A 22,116-nucleotide genomic window follows, 5' to 3' on the forward strand; every position below is an offset into this window, starting at 1 on the left:
CAAGTTTCTGGGGGGCAGGGCCAAGACTGCCAACTAGAAGCAGCAGTGATTGGAGACTACAATCAAAAAGAACCATAATAGTGTGTGAATCCTGAAACAGCAACCAAGCTATCTAGGTTCTCTTTCAGAACTATGTGGCTGGTGTGACCCATGGAGAGGAAGGAATAGCAGTATGATATGGCACCCACTTGAGAGCTACCCAGGGCAGGGACCCCACAACCCCCAGCCAAGGGAGGCGGTCAGTGAGGTTGCTACTCAGCTGGGAAAACCATGCTTCTTCTACAGAGCTGTGCAACCCACAGATAGGAAGATCCCACTCTTGAACCCAAGCCACCATGGTCTAGGGTCCCAACCCTGGAGCTATGCAGATTCTCAACAGCTTCTCGGCTAGAATCTGCATAAGCCTGTTTAGTTCCCAGGTGGAGGGGCAACCAGCACCCCAGCTACCGCTGTCTGCTGTCTAAGCCATTTGAGCTTCTTGGGGGAGGTGCAGCAGCCAGCACTGGGACTGATAGCTGCCTAACATGCCAAGCTCCCAGTGCAGGGAAGGGCAGCATCCATCTCTATAGCTCCAGGCCATGCTCTTCCCCTGCTGGAGCCAAGGAGGATGGGCCATTTGCTCCCAGGAGGTGTCCCCCATAGCCCAACACACCAGCTGTGACAGACTGCAGCCAGAGAGCCTCTTCAGGCCTGACCCTGACCCCCTCCCCACTGGGCGGGGCTTCCCTGCAGGAACTCCAACAACTCCAGTCAGGGGCTCAGGGACAGAATGCTGAACTCCCTGGGCCTGAGCCCCTAGGGGGAGGTGCAGCCACAGTCTCTGTGGGCCAGCAGACTTAGCCTTTCTTCCAGGTAGTTCTGAGGAATCCAGGCAGCCCAGACAAGTGGGTTTCCCCCCAGCAAAGCACACCCCCTCCACCAAGGGACAGTCAAAGTTCTTCATTAAATTGGTCTTGTTTCCCATGCCACCCAACTGGGTGAGACCCTCCAACAGGGGTTGTCAGACACCCTATACAGGAGCGATCCTACTGGCATCAGGTTGCTGCCCCTCAAGCTTAGAGATCCCAGAGGAAGGAGTGGGCACCTATCTTTGCTGTTCTCCAGCTTCCTTGAGTGACATCTCCAGGTGCAGGAGTGAACCAGATGAATAGGGTCTGCAGTGAACCCCCAGCAAACTGCAGCAGCCCTACACAAGAGGGACCAGACCGTTGAAAGAAAAACAAACAGAAAGCAACAACAACAGCATCAACAACAAAAAAAAGTCCCCACAAAAAGCCCATCCAAGGGTCAACAACTTTACAGATTGAAACTAGACAAACTCATGAACATGAGGAGGAATCAACAAAAAAACGCTGAAAACCCATAAGGCCAGAGTGCCTCTTCTCCTCCAAATTATTGCAATGCCTCTCCAGCAAGGGCGCAGAACTGGATGGAGGAAGAGAGACAGATGAATTGACAGAAGTAGACTTCAGAAAATGGGTAATAACAAACTCCACTGAGCTAAAGGAGTATGTTCTAACCCAATGCAAGAAGCTAAGAAACTTGATAAAAGTTAGAGGAGCTGCTAACTAGAATAACCAGTTTAGAGACGAACATAAATGACCTGATGGAGCTGAAAACACAGCATGAGAACTTTGTAATGCATATACAAGTATCAACAGCCAAATCGATGAAGCAGAAGAATGGATATCAGAGTTTGAAGACCACCTTGCTCAAATAAGGCATGCCGACAAGATTAGAGAAAAAAAGAATAAAAAGGAATGAACAAAGCCTCTGAGAAATATGTGATCACATAAAAAGACCAAACCTATGATTGACTGGAGTACCTGAAGGAGACAGGGAGAATGGAAACAAGCTGGAAAACAACTTCAGGATATTATCCAGGAGAACTTCCCCAACCTAGCAAGACAGGCCAACATTCAAATTCAGGAAATACAGACAGCATGATTAAGATACTCCAAGACACAGAATCATCAGATTCTCCAAAGTCAAAATGAAGGAAAAAATGTTAAGGGCAGTCAGAGACAAAGGCCAGGTCACCTGCAAATGGAAGCCCATCAGACTAACAGCAGACCTCTCAGCAGAAACCCTACAAGCCAGAAGAGAGTGGAGGCCAATATTCAACATTCTCAAAGAAAAGAATTTTCAACCCAGAATTTTATATCCAGCCAAGCTAAGTTTCACAAGCAAAAGAGAAATCAAATTTTTCCCAGACAAGCAAATGCTGAGGGATGTTGTCACCACCAGGCCTGCCTTGCAAGAGCTCCTGAAGAAAGCACTAAACATGGAAAGCAAATACCACTACCAGCCACTGCAAAAACACACCAAAATATAAAGAACAATGAATCTTTGAAGAAACATCAACATCAACTAGTGTGCAAAGTAACCAGATAGCATCATGATGACAGGATCAAATTCAAACATAATGATACTAACCTTAAATGTAAATGGGCTAAATTCCCCAATTAAAAGACACAGACTGGCAAATTGGATGAAGAGTCAAGACCCATTGGTGTGATGTATTCAGGAGACCCATCTCCCATGCAAAGACACACATAGGCTCAAAATAAATGGAGAAAAAATTACCAAAGCAAATGAAAACCAAAAAAAGCAGGGGTTGCATTCCTAGTCTCTGACAAAACAGCCTTTAAACCAACAAAGATCATAAAAGACAAAGAAGAGCATTACGTATGGTAAAGGGATCAATGCAACAAGAAGAGCTAACTATCCTAAATATATATGCACCCAATACAGGAGCATCCAGATTCATAAAACAAGTTCCTAGAGACCTACAAAGAGACTTAGACTCCAACAAAATAATAGTGGGAGACTTTAACACCCTACTGTCAATGTTAGACAGATCAACAAGACAGAAAATTAACAATAATATTCAGGACTTGAACTCAGCTCTGTATCAAGTGGACCTAATAGACATCTACAGAACTCTCCACCCTAAATCAACAGAATATACATTCTTCTCAGAGCCACATGCACTTATTCTAAAGTAGATCACAAAATTGGAAGTAAAACACTCCTCAGCAAATGCAAAAGAACTGAAATCATAACAGTCTCTCAGACCACAGTGCAATCAAATTAGAACTCAGTATTAAGAAAATCACTCAAAACCACACAATTACATGGAAATTAAACAACTTGCTACTGAAAGACTCAGGGGTAAATAATGAAATTAAGGCAGTAATAAAGAAGTTCTTTGAAACCAATAAGAACAAAGAGACATCATGCCAGAATCTCTGAGATACAGCTAAAGCAGCATTAAGAGGGAAATTTATAGCACTAAATGCCTACAAGAGAAAGCTAGAAAGATCTCAAATCAGCACCCTAACATCACAATTAGAAGAGCTAGAGAAGCAAGAGCAAACTAATCCAAATGGTAGCAGAAGAAATAATTAAGATCAGAACAGAATTGAAGGAGATAGAAACAAAAAACCCTTCCAAAATCAGTGAATTCAGGAGTTTTTTTTTTTAAATTAACAAAATAGATCACTAGCTAGACTAATAAAGAAAAAAAGAGATAAGAATCAAATAGACACAATAAAAAATGATAAAGGAGATATCACCACTGACCCCACAGAAATACAAACTACCATCAGAGGATACTAAAAACACCTCTATGCAAATAAACTAGAAAATCTAGAAGAAATGGATAAATTCCTGGGCACATACACCCTACCAAGATTAAACCAGGAAGACGTTAAATCCCTGAATAGACCAATAACAAGCTCTGAAATTGAGGCAGTAATTAATAGCCTACCAAAGAAGAAAAGCCCAGGACAAGAAGGAGTCCCAGCTGAATTCTGCCAGAGGTACAAAGAGGAGCTGGTACTACTCCTTCTGAAACTATTCCAAACAATTGAAAAGGAGGGACTCCTCCTAACTCATTTTATGAAGCCAGCATCATCCTGATACCAAAACCTGCAGAGATGCAACAACAACAAAAAAGACTTCAGGCCAATATCCCTGATGAACATCAATGTGAAAATCCTAAATAAAATACTGGCAAATCGAATACAGCAGCACATCAAAAAACTTACCCACCACGATCAAGTCAGCTTTATCCCTGGGATGCAAGGCTGGTTCAACATATGCAAATCAATAAACATAATCCATCACATAAACAGAAACAAAGACAAAATGACATGATTATCTCAATAGATGCAGAAAAGGCCTTTGATAAAATTCAACATCCCTTCATGTTAAAAACTCTCAGTAAACTAGGTATTGATGGAACATATCTCAAAATAATAAGAACTATTTATGACAAACCTATAGCCAATATCATATTGAATGGGCAAAAGCTGGAAGCATTTCCTCTGATAACCAGGACAAGACAAAGATGCCCTCTCTCACCACTTCTAATCTACATGGTATTAGAAGTTCTGGCCAGGGCAATTGGGCAAGACAAAGAAATAAAGTGTATTCAAATAGGAAGAGAGGAATTCAAATTGTCTCTGTTTGCAGACGACGTGATTCTGTTTAGAAAACCCCATCATCTCAGCCCAAAAACTCCTTAAGCTGATAAACAATTTCAGCAAAGTCTCAGGATACAAAATCAATGTGCAAACATGACAAGCATTCCTATAAACCAACAATAGACAAGCAGAGAGCCAAATCAAGAATGAACTCCCATTCACAATTGCTACAAAGATAATAAAAGACCTAAGAAGACAGCTAACAAAAGATGTGAAGGACCTCTTCAAGGAGAACTACAAACCACTACTCAAGGAAATAAGAAATAACACAAACAAATGGAAAATAGGAAGAATCAATATCATGAAAATGGCCATACTGCTCAAACTAATTTATAGAACCAATGCTATTCCCATCAAACCATCACTGACATTCCTCAGAAAAGTAGAAAAAACTTTAAATTTCATATGGAACCGAAAAAAGCCCATATTCCAAGACAATCCTAATCAAAAAGAACAAAGCTGGAGGCATCATGCTACTGGACTTCAAACTATACTACAAGGCTACAGTAACCAAAACAGCATGGCATCGGTACCAAAACAGACATATAGACCAATGGAACAGAACAGAGACCTCAGAGATAACACTACACATCTACGACCATCTGATCTTCAACAAACCTGACAAAAACAATGGGGAAAGGATTTCCTATTCAATAAATGGTGCTAGGAAAACTGGCTAGCTGTATGCAGAAAACTAAAACTGGACCCCTTCCTTACACCTTATAGAAAAATTAACTCAAGATGGATTAAAGACTTAAATGTAAAACACCAAACCATAAAAACCCTAGAAGAAAACCTAGGTAATACCCTTCAAGACATAGGCATGGGCAAAGACTTCATGATGAAAATGCCAAAATCAACTGCAACACAAGCCAAAATTGACAAATGGGATTTAATTAAACTAAAGAGCTTCTGCACAGCAAAAGAAACTATCATCAGAGTGAAGAGGCAACCCACAGAATGGGAGAAAATTTCTGCAATATACCAATCTGACAGAGGTCTAATATCCAGAATCTATAAGGAACTTAAAACCAAATTTCAATAAAAAGCCAAACAACCCCATCAAAAAGTGGGCAAAGGATATGAACAGACACTTTTGAAAAGAAGACATTTACGTGACCAACAAACATGAAAAAAAGCTTAATATCACTGATCATTAGAGAAATGCAAATCAAAATCACAATGAGATACCATCCCACACCAGTCAGAATGGCGATTATTAAAAAGTCAAGAAACATTAGATGCTGGTGCGGCTGTGGAGAAATAGGAACACTGCTGGTGGCAATATAAATTCGTTCAACCATTGTGGAAGACAGGGTGGCAATTCCTCAAGGATCTAGAACCAGAAATACCATTTGACCCAGCAAACCCATTACTCAGTATATACCCAGAGGATTATAAATCATTCTACTATAAAGACACTTGCACTTGTATGTTTATTGCAGCACTATTTACAAAAGCAAAGACATGGAACCAACCCAAATGTTCATCAATGATAGACTGGATAAATAAATTGTGGTACATATACACCATGGAATGTTATGCATCCAAAAAAAGGAATGAGATCATGCCCTTTTCAGGGACATGGATGGAGCTGGAAGTCATCATCCTCAGCAAACTAAAACAGGAACAGAAAACCGAACACCACATGTTCTCACTCATAAGTGGGAGTTGAACAGTGAGAACACATGGACACAGGGAGGGGAACAACACACATCAGAGCCTGTAGGGGGTGAAGGGAGGGAACTAGAGGACAGGTCAACAGGTGCAGCAAACCACCATGGCACATGTATACCTGTGTAGCATACCTGCAGGTTCTGTACATATATCCTGGAACTTAAAGTAAAATAAAATAAAATAAAGAATCAGCCTTTTAAGCAATTAAAAACAGAATAACAAAATGAACATAATAATTGTAGGAGAAATAAAATAGAAAAGAAAAACAAAATAATTAATTTCAAAGTAATAAAAAAGTAAAGTTAGCACATAGTTTTAAAAGCTGTTTTTCCATTTGTCGTTTTGAAGCCCAAGAAATAGAAGAGAGCCACACATCTACAAAGCATAAGCTTCACTTCTAGACCTGGTGTTTCCAGATATTCCAAGTGCCTCAATATATTGGAGCAGTTATTTAGTAAGTTGATCTGGAAAAACCGGCCACATGGAAGAGCAACGTGTGTGTGTGTGTGTATGTGTGTGTGTGTGTGTGTGCCTGTGCCTATGTCTGTGTCTGTGTCTCATTCAAATATTTATGGTATACAACATGATGTTTTAAAATATGTATACATCACAACATTTCTAAATCAAGCTAATTAACATATGCCTTACCTCACATACTTATTTTTTTGTGGTGAGAACACTTAAAATCATCTTTTTAGATATTTTCAAGAATACTATACATTGTTATTAACTACAGTCACCATGTTGTACAATAGATATTTTGAATTTATTACTCCTGTCTAACTGAAATTTTATATTTTTTGACCAACACCTCAGCAATCCCCACCCTGGCTCCCACCAATCCCTGGTAACCACAATTCTGTACGCTCTGCTTCTAAGTGCTCAACTTTTTTAGATTTAACATATAACTGAGATAATGTTGTATTTGCCTTTCTGTGCCTACATTATTTCACTTATCCCACAGATTCATTTATATCACAAATGACAGGGTTTCTTCCCTTTTTAAAGCTGAGGTGGTATTCCATTGTGTATATATACTACAGTCTCTGTATCCATTCATCTTTTGATAAACAATTAGGTTGATTCCACATCTTGACTGTTGTGAGCAGTGCGTTTAATCTCCCAGCTCACCACTATTGCTTTAGAGAACACTTTGCATTTCTGGAGAAATAAACTCTGTGCATACCTTCAACTACCTGCAAGACACCCTCCCCTTGACAAGAGTGGCCCAAGATGAGCATGAGAAATACCCAGAGTCTTTTGTGGCTACATATCAAAATTTCTGGATTATTTTGTCACCATACGCTAAAATTTTAGGGTTATTATTTTGGAGTGATAGTGCAAAAGGAACTAATGGAATTCAGAAAACCCAACTTTCTTTTGATTCACATGAATGTATTTTAACCTATTTTATTATTTTACTCTTAATATATTTGTGTCTTTATGTTTAAAGTACACTTATAGTAGAAAGTAAAATGGTGGATCTTGTTTTTTTTTTATACAAGCTGAAAATCTCTGCCTTTTCATTAGGGCATTTAGATTGGGACTATGAAACCTGTGACTAGTGGGGGAAAATGTGGCCTGTTGGCCAAATCCAGCCAGCACCTATGCAGTTACACATCATCTATGGCTGTTTTGGGGCTCCAACGGTGGAGTTTAGTTGTTGCCATATGGCTTGCAGAGCCTAAAATATCCTATTTGATCCTTTACAGAGAAAGTTTGCTGACCTCTGGTTTACATTTAATTGGATTCTTGAGTTGATTAAGTCAATAATTTCACTATTCATTTTCTATGTGGCCTACTGTTATTTGTGCTCTTTCCTTTTATTTGTTTTTTCCTTTTTTGGATTAAGCATTTTCATGGTTTCCATTTATATCCTTTCTTAGCTTATTAGCTATGCCTTCTTTTTATTTTTAAAGTGATTAAACTTTATTATATATATCTTTAACTTATCACAGCCTACTTTCAAATGATACACAATTTCACTTATATTATCAAATCCTTACAATAGTATACCTCCATGTGTCACCTTCTGGCATTTATGCTTTATGTATGTTATAAACCCCATGATAGATTGTTACTATTTTCATTTAAAGAGTCAATTATCCTTTATAGAAATTTAATACTAAGAAAAAGATTGTGTACATTTACTCATGTAGTTATCATTCCTGGTATTTTTCAATATACATATTTTTTATCATTTTCCTACTCTTCGAAGGTTTTCCTTGAAAAATTTTTGCACTGCAGGTTTCTGAGTGATGAATGTTTATGCTTTGTATGTCTGAAAAGCCTTTATGTTCCCTTCATATTAACAGATATTTTCCCCCAGTAAAGAGTTCTCAGTTAACAAGGTGTGTGTGAGCGTGTGAATATGTGTGTGTATGTAGGTGTGTGATGTGATAAAGTTGTTGCACCACTGTCTTTTGCATATTATTTCAGATGAAAAATCTGCATCATCTTTATTTTAGTCCTTTAATATAGAATGTCTTCTTTCTCTGGCTGCTTTTAAGTTTTTTCTCTTTTTTGCCTCTGAACAATTTGATTGTCAGGTTCCTTAGTTTAGTATTTTAAAAATATTTATTGACCAGCCGCGGTGGCTCATGCCTGTAATCCCAGCACTTTGGGAGGCTGAGGCAGGCCAATCACGAGGTCAGGAGATTGAGACCATCCTGGCTAACACGGTGAAAACCCTCTCTACTAAAAATACAAAAAATTAGCCGGGCGCAGTGGCAGGTGCCTGTAGTCCCAGCTACTCAGGAGGCTGAGGTAGGAGAACAGTGTGAACCCAGGAGGCGGAGCTTGCAGTGAGCCAAGATCGCACCACTGCACTCCAGCCTGGGCAACAGAGTGAGACTCCATCATAAAAACAAAAACAAACAAACAAAAAAATTTATTGTGCTTTTAATTATCAATCTTAAAGTAAAATTATGAAAATTATCATCAACTTTGGAAAATCTTGTGCCAATATTTCTTCAAATAAGTTTTCTGTCCCCTCATCTCTTCTCTCCTTTAGGGACCCTAATTACACGTATATTAGACTGCTTGGTGTTGATTTAGAGTTCACAGATGCTCTGTTTACTTTAGTTCAGTCCTTTTTCTCTTTTTAAATTGTGGCTACTTTGTATTGTTGTGTCTTCAAATTCACTATTTAGTTATTGTCCACATTGTTTAATGTCATTAATTTTACATGGTATATTTTTACTGAAAATATCATAATTTTCATTGTTAAAAAGTTGATTTGGGCCTTTTCATATTTTTATGTCCTCATTTAACATGTTCAGTTTTTCCTCTAGCTTTGTGAACATGTGGCATATAGTTGTAAATACTGCTTAATGTCTTTTTATACTAATTCTATCATTGGTGTCTCACATTGACTCTGTTTTTTCTCATTCAGCTGTTTTTTTCCTTCTTCTTTGCATAGCTGGTAATTTATATTATATGTCAGATATTGAAAATTTTACCTAATTAGGTGCTAGATGTATACTTTTAATTCCTATAGATATTCCTGAGCTTTGTTCAGGGATGTTTTTAAGTTACTAGAAAATGTTTGATCCTTTTGAATCTTCCTCTTGGGACTTTTTGGGCAAGATCAGAAGAGCATGTAATCTAGAGCTATTATTTTCACTACTGGGGTAAGATACTTCCTTATATTTTACCTATTACCCTATGAATTTTTAATTTTTTCCAGTCTGGCTTGTGGGAATAAGCAGTATTCCTCGCTCTATCTGAGCCTCAAGAATTAGTCTTTCTATTGCTTTCAGAAGCTTCTTTTCTGGGCCTCATATATTTTCCTCACACACGTGCAGTCATCATTACTCAGCTGAACACTTACGGAGGACTCTTTTTAGGACTCCAGAATTTTTCCTCTGTGAAGCTATCTTATCTTTGGTATTCTGTCTTGTGAATTCTTGCTGCCTTGGCCTTTTGAAATGCCCAGCTTCTTAAGGAGACTGCTAGGCTAATCCTGAATCTTTTCTCCCCACACTAATCTGAAAATTTCCTCCAGTTAGTAAGCTGAAACACCTGCACAGGTTACTTTGTTTATTTATTTATTTATTTATTTATTTATTTATTTATTTATTTTTGAGACGGAGTCTCACTCTGTCGCCCAGGCTGGAGTGCAGTGGCGCGTTCTCGGCTCACTGCAATCTCCGCCTCCCAGGTTCTCGCCATTCTCCTGCCTCAGCCTCCCGAGTAACTGGGACTACAGGCACCCACCACCACGCCCAGCTAATTTTTTTGTATTTTTAGTAGAGATGGGGTTTCACTGTGTTACTCAGGATGGTCTCAACCTCCTGACCTCGTGATCCGCCCGTCTTGGCCTTCCAAAGTGCTGTGATTATAGGCATGAGCCACTGCGCCTGGCCACATCATTTATTTTTAATAACTTAGAGAACACTAACCATTGTAGCCTGATGTCTTACATCTTGAAAAACATTATTACATCCATCTTGTCTGTAATTTAGTTCTTTCAGGCAGGAGAGTAAATGTGGTTCATGTCACTCAATCAGAGCCAGACAGCCAAGTTTTGCTACCTAGCATTTACTTTTCAAGTGTGTTTTAGTTCTCCTTGGCCATTTGCATATTCATATAATTGTTAGGAGGAGTTTTGTTCTGTTTGATGAAAACAAAACAACAGAAATTGGCAGAGAATTTATTAGAATTTCATCAAATCCATGGATAAATTTGAGTTACACTGACGTCTTTGTTAAGTTGAATAGGAAAACTCTTTTTTCCTTGGGTTTTTATCCGAGTGTTAGCTATGCCAGTTCTTGGCTTGTTCCTGGGCAAAGCCACAAGAAAAAAAAATACCAAGAAACCTCATCCATGTACTGCTTCCCTCAAGTTTTGACATGTTCTTTTGTTATTTCACAGTCTTTAGGCCCTTGTATTTTTTATTTTGTTCATAGTGTATAATTTTCTAAAGCTGAAGATATGAGTAAAAGGGTATTTACTTAGCCTTTTACTTTTTATTTTTAACATTTTACTTTTTAGATTTTTCAACAGAAACCTTACAAACCAGATAAGATTGAGGACCTATTTTTCAAGATCTTTAAACAGCAGAAATTCCAACCAAGAATTTCATAACCGACCAAAGCTTAGGAGTGGAGAAATGAAATACTTTTCAGAAAAACAAATGCTAAGAGAATTAGTTACCAGTAGACTTGCCTTACAAGAGGTCCTAAAGGAAGTGCAAAACAGGGATATGAAAGAATGATAACTGCCACCACATAAACACACTTCAGCACATACACCATTGACACCATAAGCAACTACACAATCAAGTCTACGTAATAACCAGAAAACAGCATGATGACAGGATCAAATCTTCACATATCAATATTGATCCTGGATGTAAATGGGCTGAATGTTACACTTAAAAAGACAGAGTGGCAAGTTGGATACAGAAGGAAGACCCAACTGACTGCTGTCTTCAAGAGACCCATCTCACAAGTAATGACATCCATAAACTCAAAGTAAAGGAATGGAAAAAAACTTATTAGGCAAACAGAAAACAAAAAGAGAGCAGGGATTGCTATTTTTATATGAGATAAAACAGACATTACATCAACAATGATCAAAAAGGACAAAAAAAGAGAGCATTGAACAATAATAAAGGACTCAATCCAACTGGAAGATTTAACCATTCTAAATATATTCACACCCAACAACGGAGCACTCAGATTCATAAAACAAGTTCTTAGAGATCTATGAAAAGATTTAGACAATGAAACAATACTAATACTTCAACACCCCACTGACAGTGCTGTACAGATCATCGAGGCAAAAAACTAAGAAAAATATTCTAGACTGTAAACTTGACCAATTGGACCTAATATACATCTACAGAACACTCCACCCAACAACCACAGAATATACACCTTTCCCATCTGCATGTGGTAAATACTCTAAGATTTACCACATGCTCAACCATAAAGCAAGTCTCAACAGATTGAAAAATATCAAATCAAAGTCATACTGATCACATTCTTAGACCACAGTGCAATAAAAACAGAAATCAATACCAAGAAGACCTATCAAAACCTTACAATAAGATGGAACTTAATGTGTTTCCAAATGACTTGTGTAAATAAAAAAATTAGGGCAAAAGTCAAAAAGTTATTTGAAACTAATAAAAACAGAGACACAACATACCAGAATCTTGGGGAAACAGCTAAAGCAGTGTTAAAAGGAAAGTTTATAGCACTACACGCCTACATCCAGCAGTTGAAAAGATCTTAAATTAACAACCTAATGGTATACCCAGAGGAACTAAAAAAGCAAGAGCAGACCAAACTGAAAGCTAGCAAAGGAAAAGAAATAACCAAACTCAGGGCAGAACTGAACAAAATTGAGTAATGACACCCATAGACTCAAAGCAAAGGGTGGAGATGCAAAAAATTCACTTAAAATTCAATAAAACAAAAAGTCTTGTTGGTTTCTTCGAAATATTAAACAAAATTGGTAGACCTCTAGCTAGCTTAATGAAAAAAAGAGAGAAGATTTAAATAAACACAATTGGAAATTACAAAGGCAACATTACAGACAATCCTGCAGAACTATAAGAAATCCTCAGAGACTATTATGAACATCTCTATGCACAGAAGCTAGAAAACCTAGAAGAAATTGGTAAATTCCTGGAAATACACAGCCTCCCAAGACTGAACCAGCAAGAAAACAAAATCCTGAACAGACCAATAAAAAGTTCTGAAATTGAATCACTAATAACAAGCCTACCAAACCAAAAAAGTGCTGCACCAGTTGGATTCACATCCTAATTCTACCAGACATACATAGAAGTGCTAGTACCAAATGTATTATATTATTCCAAGGAATCGATGAAGGAACTCCCCCCTAACTCACTCTAAAAAACCAAAGCCCAGCAGAGACACAACAAAAAATAAAACTTTAACCAATATCTCTGATGAACATAGGTGCAAAAATCCTCAACAAAATACTAGCAAATGGAATCCAGCAGCACATTCAAAAGTTAATTCACCACAATCGAGTAAAGTTTATTCCTGGGATGTTTGTATGTGTTTGTTCAACATATATAAACCAATAAATCTGATTCACTACGTAAATGTTATTAACAAAAAAAAGATCAGATGATTATCTCAATAGACATAGAAAAGGCCTTTGATAAAATTAAACATTCTCTTATATTAAAAGCCCTCAGCAAATTAAGGTTTGAAAGAATATACATTAATAAAAGTCATCTATGACAAACCCACAGCCAACATCATACTGAATGAGCAAATTGGAACAAGATAAGGATATGCATTCTCACCACTCTTTTTCAACATAGTACTGGAAGTCCTAGCCTGAGCATTCAGGCAAGAGAAAAAAATTAAAGGCATTCAAATAGGAAGAGAAGAAAGAAGTCAAACTATCTCTCTTTACAGATTATATAATTCTGTCTCTAGCAAACCCTCCCATATACTCTGCCAGAAGGCTTCTAGAACAAATAATCAACTTCAGTAAAGTTTCAGGATACAAAATAAGTAATGTACAAAAATAAGTAGCATTACTATACATCAATAACTTCCAAGCTCAGAGCCAAATAAAGAGTGCAATTTCATTTACAATAGCCACAAAAGTAATAAAATAGGAATACAGCTTACCAAGGAAGTTAAAGATCTCTGCAATGAGAATTACACAACACTGCTGAAAGAAAACAAAGATGATAAAAACAAATTGGAAAGCATTCCATGCTAACGGATAGGAAGAATCAAGATTGTTAAAACTGCCATACTGCCCAAAGCAATTTACAAATGAAATGCTATTCCTATCAAACTAACATCATTTTTCACAGAATTAGAAAAAAAAATTCTAAAATTCATATAGAATAAAATTCATATAGAATGAATAAAATTCATATAGAATGAATAAAATTCATATAGAATGAATTTTAGAATATTCTAAAATTCATATAGAATAAAATTAATATAGAATGAAAAAAATTCTAAAATTCATATAAAATTCATATAGAATGAATGAAATATAGAATGCCCAAATTGTCAAAGCAATCTTAAGCAAAAAGAAAAAAGTCCGACAGATCACACTGCCTGACTTCAAACTATACTGCAAGGCTACAGTAACCAAAGCAGCATGGAACTGGTACAAAAACAGACATACAGACCAATTAAACAAGATGGAGAACTCAGAAATAAAGCCACACACCTACAACCACCTGATCTTCAACAAATTAAACAATAACAAAAAATAGAGAAAGGAGTCCCTATTCAATAAATGATCCTGGGATAAATGGCTTGCCATATGCAGAAGATTGAAACTGGACTGCTTCCTTTTAAAATATACAAAAATTTACTGAATATGGATAAAAGACTTAAATTTTAATATCTACAACAATAAAAACTCTAGAAGAAAGCCTAGGAAATACCATTCTGGATGCTGGCTTTGGGAAAAAATGTATTACTAAGTCCCCAAAAGGAACTGCAAAAAAAACAAAAAATTCACCAGTGCCACCTAATTTAACTAAAGAGCTTCTGTCCAGCAAAAGAAACTATCAACAAACAGACAACCTACTGAATGGAAAAAAAAAATATTTGCAAACTATACACCTGACAATGGTCTAATATCCAGAATCTATACGGAAATTAAATCGGCAAGCAAAAAAAACAACCAAAAAACCTCACTGAAGAATGGGCAAAGGACATCAACAGACACTTTTCAATGATGAAAAATGCCCATCATCGGAAATCATTAGAGAAATGCAAATCAAAACCACAATGAGATACTATCATCATTCAGAAAAGCTATTATTAAAAAGCCCAAAAACAACAAATGTTGGCAAGGTTGCATAGTAAAGGCAATACTTATACACTCCTGGTGGGAATGTTCAGTGTAGTATAGGTTTCTGACAATCCATTTTTTTGGTTTTCTTATACCTGAAATTTTAAAAAATTTTGCCGTCATTCTTGAAAGATTTTTCATTGCATATAGGATTCTGAATTGAGAGGTTTTTTTTCTCATTTATCTACTTACAGATACTGTTGCACTCTTTTCTGTTGTCCATAGTATCTGATGAGAAGGCAGTTGTTAAATAAATCTCATTTTTTTTTCCATACTTAAGACATACTTTTCTGTGCATGTGTGATTTTGAGGATCGTCAGAAATGTGGGTAGACAGAATTTTCGTGTTTCCCTTTTCATTACGTACTTTCTAATATCTCTTCATTATTGCCAGTGATCAGTTTTCTAAATTTAGATATCTGGTTCCCCAGGGCAGAAATATTGTAGCTGTGGTTTTTGTTTTTGTTTTTATTTTTTTCCATCAGCACCCCCACTAACTGCGCTTTGTATCAAAAACATCTAAGCTCAGGCTGAAACCACAGAACTTCAACTGACTTTGTTCAACAACCTTCCCTCACTTTTGTCTTCCCAATCTGAGTCTGTCTGCTTCTGTTCATTTCCCAGTGCTTGTAGGTAGCTGCTTTTGTATGAAGTCCAAATGTTAGTTTTGTCTGAAAGTAGCTAATCCATATGTACTTACTCTGTTATTATCAGCAGTGTGTTCACTATTGAATGACATTTTGTTTTCTAATTTTACTTTCCAAAATGTTATACAGAAAAGGAATTTACTTGTTTATATTATATAAATGTGCTTGATATATATAATCATTGTTTTGTTTTGTTTTTAATTTCTTATCTTATTAAAATGTTATTTAGGAGGATATTTTGCACTCGGGATAGTACATTTTTCTTGTTTGGATGATTCTTTAAATTTCTGTTATTAATTTGGCTCTGTAACACTGTCTAGTCATAGGTTACAATGTATAAAATGCATAAATTTTTTATGTGAGAATTTATTTTATTTTAATTTGAAGAATAAAACAAAATAAATGATTTGTCGATGTCCTATGCTAGATTAAATGATGAAGATTTATTCTCTTTTCTCAGAGTTCAAAATTATTAATACATTAATATCAATATTATTAACAAAATTTTCAGGTCTTATTTTCTGTGTCAGTAGCTATATATTACATAAATACTTGAACTTCTAACTTTTTTTTATGTCTTCACAAAAGTTTATATCTGCTTTATTGCATGAATTTATTTCTTCAACAGATATTTAATGTTGGTCACAAAACAAACAAGCACTGTTCAATAAAAGGCTAAATTATCCTGTGTGCTTTATCCTATCAACAAGAAATTTCTCATTTTCTTCTATTTCCTCATTTTTTTTCTGTTGACTGCTTCCTTGTTTTGATGTTAATATTTCAAATTCTCTTAGGTTAATTATTTCCAACTATTTTATTTTTTCTTTTTAATCTTCTTACTTCTCTCTGTCATAATAAAACATACTTAGATTTTGGGTTAAATTCAATCATTTGATTTTGCTTTTAATTAGTACGTTTCATTGATAATTGTATAGATTAATCCTATTCTATTCAAATGCACTGAATTTTAATTCCCATTCTCTTTTAAAATTTGTTCTCAATGGATTAGTTAGTATAAATTTTACTTATTATAAAATAAAAATAACTTTAATTTTGATAATTAAATTCTTGTGAGAATGTTAAACCTTTAGCTTGCTAAAAATAATTTTGATATTCTTTCAAGAAAGTGACTAATAGAAAATTTTACAGATGGTTTATTATTCTTACAAGTTTAGTTTTATTTCTATTTCTATTTCTGAATAATGCTTAGCTAGATTAAAAATGACTAGCTCAATTGTAATAAAATTTCAGTCTTTGATAATTTAAAAATGACAAGCTCAATTGTAATAAAATTTCAGTCTTTGATAATTTAAACATCAAAAAGTGTTGGTACCTTATTTTAATAAAATATCTGACAGTAACATGCTTTATTAGGCAAATAATGAATTTTTATTCAAAATTTGAACTTTAATGTTATTGCTTTCCTTTGTTTCTTACAGAATTATTACACTATTCTGCTGAATAGAGAAAATTAGAATGGCTTTATAAATAAGTCATTAAACTCACTGCATGATTATAATGGAAGGTCATTAAGAATTAAATACCATGTATTCTCACTTAACACTTACTCATTATTTCTACAAAATAACAACAAAATACTGCAAAAGCTGATTATTAAAAATTATACAATGATAAAAATAAGATACATTGGCCAAAACAGAATTTCTAGTTGCAATACTGAAGCTGTTACTAAATACTTTCAAAAGAATTAATTTATTCATATACTCTACTATCTAGAAGTATACACTTTGACAGATGAAGATTTATGCTCCCCTCTGAATATTTTACAGAAATATTTCTAATCTGTTTCTTCATGTCCATGTTACTAAATTATATGTATTCGTTAAGCTCTGTTTAAAATCTGATTACTCAGAATTGTCCAAAGAAATGGAACCAATAGGATATACATGTTATATATTTTATATATTATATTTAAGAAGAGATTTATCCTAAGGTATTGGCTCACAAGGTTATGGAGCTGAGCAGTCTTTCAATCTACCATCTCCAAGATAGATACCCAGGAAAGTCAGTGGTGTAATTCAGAGACGGAAGGGCCACAGAACCTATGGTATAGATTTCAGTCTAAGTGTGACGGTCTCAAAATGAGGAGAGCAGATCCTTGGAGAAAACGAATGTCCGATCTTAAGCAATTGATGTTGCAGAGTGTTGAAGGACTTTTTCTTAGTTCATCTAGAGATGGGGTCCTTTGTCCCATGGCCACTAAAATTCAGGTTTGCAGACACTTTGAATGGTGAGTAAGACATGGTTTTATTGGGTGAAAATAGGAAAAAAAGGGGGAAATGGGGATCCTCCCCAAGGCCAGAGTCCCTGCTAGTGTGCTTCCCACCTGCAGCTTGAATTCCAGGTTCCACACAGGAAGAGAAGGGGCCAGGCTCCTCCCCACTGCAAAAGGTACAAACTTCCTGAGGCTCCACTGCAATTTGCATTCCTCCCAGTGCGCAGGCTGGTTGGAGGCTTTCTGGGGAACCCCTCACACCTGGCTGTTTCATGCCCCCCTCTAAAGAAGTACATCTAAGTGCCATTAGAATAAGAATAAGGATGGGCAGGGCGAGGTGGCTGAAGCCTGTAATCCCAGCACTTCGGGAGGCCGAGGCAGGCGGATCACGAGGTCAGGAAATCGAGACCATCCTGGCTAACACGGTGAAACCCCGTCTCTACTAAAAATACAAAAAAATTAGCCGGGCGTGGTGGCGGGCGCCTGTAGTCCCAGCTACTCGGGAGGCTGAGGCAGGAGAATGGCGTGAACCCAAGAGGCGGAACCTGCAGTGAGCCAAGATCGCGCCACTACACTCCAGCCTGGGTGACAGAGAGAGAAAAAATACAAAGAGTAAGGATGAAGATCGATCTTAACTGCTTTCTGCCGACAGAGGGCACTGTTTTGGGAAAACCGCAGTCAGCTCCCTCAGAGGCCTATTTAGTCGTTCCCTGTATTTGAGAGCATCTGGTAAAGTTCTATAGCTTATCATAAACCATCTTTTAAAAGGGATTAAAACTAGACAACAACTGTCTGTGAATAGCAAAATGTCCACCGTAGTTACAGTTAGAAACACAACTGACAAAAAAGTTTGGTTATCTCAGTGGTTTACAATAACTTAATATAACAATCTTAATTATGATTGATAACACACAATTAGACATTAGAATTTTAGAAATCCCATAAAATTTTGGAATATATATTAGCATTATTTACCAAGATATAACCTAAAGAAGATTGAACATTATTTTGGCAATTTCATGTAACGAAACCTGTCAAATAATCCTGTTTACCTTTCTTTTCTGGACATTCCCGGGGCCCTCTGGACTATCTGAAAAGCCAGGTGCCAGAAAAGACAATTTTGAAGCTGAAGTTTGATTTTGGAAAGGCTATTAAATATGTTTAGTTTAAAACACTTGATACTATGAAACAGAACTCCAGATTACCATACATTATTTATTTTGCCAAAATGATGACTCAGAAATTTAAAGAAGCCAAAACCATTCCTAACCTTTGTGAATTTAGTTAATATGTTCACAAAGAGAACCTCTTTTGCAAGATTAATTTCCCCAATGCTTCCACCAATTGTTTGAACCTTTAGCTTTTCCAATCTAACTCAAAACAATTTTTAACCCGAGGCAAAAGTTTACGTTTCCATGCCTTTTTATATGCTTTTACATAAAAAAAAAAAAAAATCACTGTTCTTATACACCTTGCATGTAAATCTATTTTCAGTAGTTTCAATTACATCTTATAATGGTAACTCCTAGCAATTTTTAACTTTAATTTAAAACCTGGTAAGTTACTTTAATTGTGCGCTAACTGCAGCCAACATCCACCTCCTTAATTAAGGACGTGGTTAGTTCCATATGTCCCCAGGCCTTACCAGTTGCGAAGCTGGCAAGTCAAATAGTTTTCAAAACCCAAAAAGCAGTTTCTCAAAACACTTAGGAAACCTTGCCTCTGACCTACATAGTATACTTCACCTATTTACATTTTAATGACACCTGCATTTTACCAATAATCTTAAAGGCTGTTTTTACTTCTTAAAGTCAAGTTAATCTTGTGGAATTGAAACGTACCACAGCTTTTACTTTTCCTTTAAAAAATATTAGATCCAAGAACTTGTCTTTTTTTTTTTTTTTTAAGACGGAGTCTCACTCTGTCGCCCAGGTGGAGTGCAATGGCGTGATCTAGGCTCACTGCAAGCTCCGCCTCCTGTGTTCACGCCATTCTCATTCTCCTGCCTCAGCCTCCCAAGGAGCTGAGACTACAGGCGCCCGCCACCACACCCGGCTAATTTTTTGTATTTTTAGGGGAGGCAGGGTTTCACCGTGTTAGCCAGGATGGTCTTGATCTCCTGACCTCGTGATCTGCAGCACTTGTTTTTCTTTAGGTCAAATTAGAGCTATTTTTACAGACATTACACACTATATAACACAGACAAGCAGGAGAAAACCCAGTCCCCAGGTGGGGCTTGGAAAACACGCAGATATCAAACCAAAAAGGAACTTAACCCCTAAGCTAGGATTGCTAAACAAAGCCTTGCCACCAGAGTTACAAGACACGCCCCCAGGATGTAGAACAAGATGGAGGCTTGATTTCACAACCAAAACTTTGCAGAGAATACAAACAGTGATAGTTGAGGAGGGGGAGTGGTTTAGTAAAGCATCTTTTAAAAGGGAAAAAACATTAAAAGTTACTGCTGATGAGGTACAGAAGGGGAAGAAAAAAACAGTTTAAAAATGCCTGAGGAAGATCCAATTTTTTGGATCTCTTTATTTTTATGCAGGTGGTTCCTCCAACAGGGAGACAAATTTAATTGCTGTGGGGCAAAGCTGGCCTCCCTGGCCTGGGAAGGAGGAGACTCCTTGGGCGCATGGCAGAAAATGCCAGCCAGCTGCTCCTGGCACCTTGGGCCATGGATTCCAGTCCCGGCAGGCGGCAGGGAGCAGCGATGAGCTGCTCACTGGTCAGTCTCAAAAGGGAAAGGAAAAGGCCATGGAAAAGCTGCGTTGGTTCCCGACCCCTGGGAGCAACAGCGGGTGGAGGTACAGTTTCCTCCACTCTCAGAAATCTCAAGATGAAAAGGCTCAAAAGGGAGAGGGAAAAATAACACTCACTACTTCTCCAGTCTCCACATTGCATGCCATAAATGTCACAGGGCTTTTCCTTAGTTCAGCTAAAGTTGGGGTCCTTTGTTTCACAGCCCTGAAAATTCAGGCTCACAGACAATTTGAATGGTGAGTAAGACAGGGTTTTATTGGGTGAAGAGGGGGAAAAGGGGGGAAACAGGGATCCTCCACAAGGCCAGAGTTCCTGCTACAGTGCTTCCCACCTGCAGCTTGAATCCCAGGTTCCACACAGAAGAGAATGGGCCAGGTCCCCCTGGCTGCAAAGCTTGCAAACTTCCTGAGGCTCCACCCCAGCGCACATTCCTCCCAGTGCACATCGTGGTTGAAGTTTTTCCAGGGATGCCCTCCCACCTGGCTGTCTCAAGAGGGCCAGGGGATTCCCCCTTGTTCCACCTTTGTGCTCTATTCAGGCCCTCATTGTATTGGTTGAAGCCCACCCACATTGAGGACGGCAGTCTAATTCACTTTCTTGTCTATCAATTTAAGAGTTCATCTCTTGCAGGCACATGAAGAAATAATGCTTAACCAGCTATCTGGGCATCTTCTGATCCAATCAAGTTGACACATAAAATTAACCGTCAAAAAATCAAATGTATTTTTCTCACTGCATCCTCCTTGATATTTCTACATGGCATACAAACAAACAGATACCAAATACCTAAGAATAAGCATTAGAAATGTTTTTATAATAATAGAAATGTTCAGACCTATATGATAAAAAGTATTAAGAGGCATGAGAAAAAGATCGAATACATTGAGAAACTTTCAATGTGTTTGTGTATCTAACTTTCGATGTATATGTTTAGATTATCTTTTATACCATATTTTCACTGTAATTTTTCTATGTTTAGATACACAAACACTTACCAGTGTGTTACAATTAACTACAGTATTCAGTACAGTAACGTGTGGTCCAGGTTTGTAGCATAGAAACAGCAGGATAAACCGGATAGCCCATGTATGTGGTAGGTTGTACCATTAAGGTTGGTGTAATTACATTATATGATGTTCCAACCATGATAAAATAGCCTAATTATGCATTTCTCAGAACATATCTGCCATCATTAAGTGGGACATGATTGTGTATGACATAACATAAAGTTGATATACCTGTAATACTATGAGGTGAAATATCCCACAAAACAAAATGAAAAAGAGAAAGAGACAAGGGGAAAATGGTAATAGAAAAACATTTAAAGGAGTACTTTTTTTTTTCCAAGGTGACCAATTAAAGGCATTACTAGCATACCTTTCCCACTTGGAAGGACAAAATAGAGTGTAGAGATTCACACTGTGACCTGTTTTTTCAGGAAGCCACACAGGAACTGACAGGAAAACTGAAGGAATCCACAGACA

Source organism: Nomascus leucogenys, chromosome 14 (genome assembly GCF_006542625.1).
Source record: "Nomascus leucogenys isolate Asia chromosome 14, Asia_NLE_v1, whole genome shotgun sequence".
Taxonomy (NCBI): Eukaryota; Metazoa; Chordata; class Mammalia; order Primates; family Hylobatidae; genus Nomascus; species Nomascus leucogenys.